At 44.8% G+C, this 4,417-nt stretch overlaps 1 long non-coding RNA gene across 2 annotated transcripts; it reads right to left on the bottom strand.

The window, feature by feature from the left end:
- Window positions 1-343: 343 nt before the first annotated feature.
- LOC119340676 lies at window positions 344-3,249 on the bottom strand. 2 transcript variants are annotated; one of them, XR_005164645.1, is made up of 4 exons: window positions 2,788-3,249; window positions 2,548-2,684; window positions 1,627-1,737; window positions 344-687 (listed from the first exon to the last, which is right to left on the bottom strand). It is a non-coding gene; the product is annotated as an uncharacterized LOC119340676 (long non-coding RNA). The 2 variants fall into 2 exon arrangements; XR_005164646.1 differs by having other exon boundaries at window positions 2,613-2,684.
- Window positions 3,250-4,417: the final 1,168 nt, after the last annotated feature.

Genomic DNA, 4,417 nt, shown 5'->3' with positions numbered 1-4,417 from the left:
TTGTTATAACCGAGAGGAGAGTGAAATCCTTCACGGATTGTTATAAGCGTGAGGAGAATGAAACCGAAAGCCATTATGATAGCCGACTGTGTATACACCCCTTCAGGGATTCCTATGGTTGAGAGCCCAACAAAGACCATCAATATAGAGATTCACCGATAGTGAAGTCTCTGTACGTTTGTTGTATGGCAGGCCATTAGTCACCACTCAAGGATTGCTTTCCACTTCAAATATACTCCCTCCGTCCCAAAATGTAAGACGTTTTTACACTATGATAGTGTCAAAAAACATCTTATATTTTGGGACGAAGAGGGAGTATATCTCATAATTGCACAATGACACATGACCAAGTAACATGTATTATATTTAGCGCAACTTTCAAAATACCATAACCCAAATGACGTGCATCCAAATTACATTGTCCATCATGATCTATCTAGGAAGTTTGAAATGCAAAACAAAATAGTAACTAATATATAATGGTCCAAGCATTATGCCTAAGCTAAAATTGACCAAAACTTCAGAAGTTCACTTTGTTGCATGTCCTGAAGAAAGATCATTAGACTCATCACTCTTCATCACCATATGGACCATACCGCTCATCGCCATATAGATCATGACAATCATCGCCATAGATATCATGACCCTTGCCATAGATCACGATTCCTCCAGTATTGTTTCACATCCCTAAGAAATGATTAGACTAGTTGTAAGGAGATGAAAATGATGTAATGCAGTTGAAATTTAATTGAGCATACAGTGACAAAACTTAGATCTTCTAACTGACTAGTTAGCTGCTATCTAGCAGTATGGCTACATATTTACCTTTTGATCGTTCACATGCAATTTTCAGGGTAACATGAATCAACAGGAACACATACTCAAAATAATAAAGATTGAGGACTACACGTTGCTCTGTATACTAAAGAAATAATCTACCAATAAACCGAAGTGATTTCAATTTTATAATAAGTTTGCAACAGTTCGGAACACATCATGCTTTTCGAGTTACTTGTAACATTCATATAATTCCAAGCACATGAAAATTTTCTAATTAACTGTATTCATCATATCTCCAGAACCCACATGTGCTACAGTTAGACCAAGATGGCCATGTGGTACAGGAAAAGAAATTCCTATATGAGTTCAACAAAATTTTACCCCTCGCACCTTAATTAAGATAGGTTTAGTGTAAAGAAAACAGCTAGTCCATAGATAGATATCTCAGTTATGAGCCACATCTAGGAAAATAGGGCACAAGCAGGTGCATAGACTATATATAATAGTACAGTAGTACCACCTAGGCAATGTGGTAAGCTAAGAAATCAGCTAAAATAAAAAAAGAGAAGGTCCCAAAGCAAGTTATCTGTAGCATGGTCTTCAAAGGCATTGTACGCTGACCAAGTGGTCAGTGTGCCTCAGACACAAGATCTCAAACAAAAAATGGAAGGTCGCAAAACAAGGAAGTCGATTGACAGGGCAGTGTTCTTATCAGAAGTTCAGAACTCAATGGTAGTGATGAAGATACATGTATTTTCGCATATATGTTTCTCCATGCGCATGTTGTCTAGAACTAAATTGGCGCATAACTAGATGGGATGTATGGCTAAGAGATGATGGACCAACCTTTTCAGTTTCGTGTTGACAAACATCATCTCGTCCGCTTTTAAATACAACTTCATGTGCCTAAGCTCAAAAGCATTACATTATTGCTCTTCAGATAGGCCCAACTGCCACCTGCATGATAACATAGGAGATGATGTTAACATGCCCGTGGATGCATCATCTTTAGGAACAGGAGCTAAATATTACAGAAATACTCCCTCCGTCCTAAAATAAGGGCCAGTTCTTTTGGGCGATTCTCCCAGAAACGCCCCTCTCCCCAGCTTCTCCCAGAATCACCACTTCATATTTTTTTTACAATCCTAGCTAATTAGACCTTAACTAGATAGGATTGTAAAAAAAATATGAAGTGACAATTCTGGGAAAAGCTGGGAAGGGGGGCGATTCTGGGAGAATCGTCCAAAAGAACTGGGCCTAAGTGTCTCAAGGTTAGTATAACTTTGTACTAATGTTAGTACAAAGTTGAGACATTTATTTTGAGACGGAGAGAGTACAACATACTGAAAAGAAAAGCAAAATCGAGATGAAAAAACTTACAAGTACATCTATAGACCAAAACTGAAGGAAAAAGAACAAGGAATGTACGTACTACATGAATGGAGGACCTCTTCAATGTAAATTAGTTGTCTGACAGGGACTACTAGTTAAGTTATACAATAGTATGAAGTATACATCCCAATCCTGATTGCACATGCTGACACAGTGTCTCTTCTCTTATGTACTAGTACTAGTTCCAACTGCTGCAACTAGCTAGCCTTGATCAAACATACATGCATCAACATAAGCTAGCTATCTCACCTCACTGGCGCCAAATGGCTACTTACTAGTTAATCGAACTATCTTTCAACACATACGCTTGACTTTATTTTCCAAACTAATAGGCTTGCCTTTGTTTTTCAGCAATCATACAAACAAAAAATATACCTAAAGTCCTAAACAGACATGCAAACAACGATGGCCATGGCCTCACTGTAGAACGTGAACCTCACCACCATAGTAGCCCGCCATGGCACCATCTCCTCCATCTCCCCGGTATTCAACTTGAAAGACACGAGAAAATCCTGCACCCCGACCACCAGAAAACAAGCCATCCATTACAACAGCACACATACGCCACACAGATGACCTGCTCGACGAATTGCGCAAAGGAAGTGGCGACCAAACCTGGTACTGGTGGGCGAAGGCGCGAGTGAGCATGGTTCGCTCGGCAACATCAGGTGGCCACTTGGATGAGGAGGAGCTTCAAGAAAGGGCAGATGGCCGATACATGGCGTAGGAGGTGGAGGGATATAGAGCTGACGAAGAAGAGTAGAAGACCGCTGCGTTCCTGAATCCTGAGGAGCGTCGTCGAGCACCTATTGGTTGGGGCGACGAGGCCAAGCCGACCAGATCTGGCAGCGTCGTGGCCGAGGGCTGCTAGATCTGAGGGCCATGAAGATCGAGACGGGAGTTGAAGGGAGCAGGTGACGTTGCTGGACCAGGGAGGGCAACGAGGGTGGAGGTGCGCAGCGCCGCAGCCGGATCGACGGGTGACGGCGGGGTTGGTGCATGGCAGCGTGGAAGCGAGAAGAGAAGATGCGGCGTGGGAGGTTTCAGAGGGAAATGGGGCGAGGGATGGGAGGACGTGGGCTCGTGTCCGATAGAAGATGGGTTGTAAAATTTGGTAAGTGGCAACTGGGAAATAATGGCGGGGGGTGAAATGATTCCTCTTTTTTTTGCTTAGAGGTGAAATGGTTCTTGATACTACCTGATAAAAGGATTTATATATAAAAAGTACTGTACATGCAACACATATTCAGTGGAAAAAAATCGAAAGTAATTATTTTCAGGTTTCTCATAAAATGGCAACTAGACAATGCAACTCCAAACTTGACGAAGAACTACGAAGGACAAACCAGGCACACCACATGGACCCACCGCCGTAACTTCGACTTCACAGCGACAAACAAATCGAGGCAATCCCACCGACACGTCGAAAAAGTGCCGACTACCGCAAACATTGTTGCGTCATTGACATCGCTCCCGCCATCATCGTTGTCACAGAAAGCCTGGAAGCCACAACCTTGTCATCCACGGTCCTGCTTGCCGATGCCGACCTTCTAAGACGAAGAGCCCGGGAGGAATATGACACCAAAGTGTCGCCATAGTCACACAAGATCAAGGGTTTCGCCCATAGTGGTCGTGATGGCCCGATCCGCGTGGGAGGGGTGTGACAGCAAAATAGTTATGCCTACAAGAAGGTCAATGATGGTCACAGCCGTCGCCATCACTCGGCACAACACAAATCTGAGATGGGGTCTTCACCCAAGCTCCCACACCACCTCAGCCACACATCATCCCGCATAGGCTCCGGCAATCCAACCAACCACCACCACCACCATCGAAGCTACCACCGACGAAGAAGTCCCGAGATCCGCAGCAGCCATCAGCACCTCGCGGAGACCACCGGCGGCCAACCACCATCATGAGGCCCGAGATCCACCAACAGTCGTATAGACGCAGAGCCACCGGATGCAGCACAAGCCGCTATGCCCTATCGAGCACCATGACATCAAGGAACAAAGGAGCGCCGCCCGAGGCCAAGAACCAACATAGTTCCGAGCCGCAACCATGCATCAGATGCGCCGACCGTGCTCTATGGAGACCAGAACTGCTGCACTCGTAGCCATGGGTCTCCGCATGTCAGCCTACCACATGGTCCACCGCGCCACCACATCTGCACTCTGTGGCCACTGCTCTAGCTTTTGGGAAGCACGCAGGAGCACATCCGATGACAACTACTTAAGCACATGGC

Source organism: Triticum dicoccoides, chromosome 7B (genome assembly GCF_002162155.2).
Source record: "Triticum dicoccoides isolate Atlit2015 ecotype Zavitan chromosome 7B, WEW_v2.0, whole genome shotgun sequence".
NCBI classification, from domain to species: Eukaryota; Viridiplantae; Streptophyta; class Magnoliopsida; order Poales; family Poaceae; genus Triticum; species Triticum dicoccoides.
This window is presented reverse-complemented; position numbering and strand designations above follow the sequence as displayed.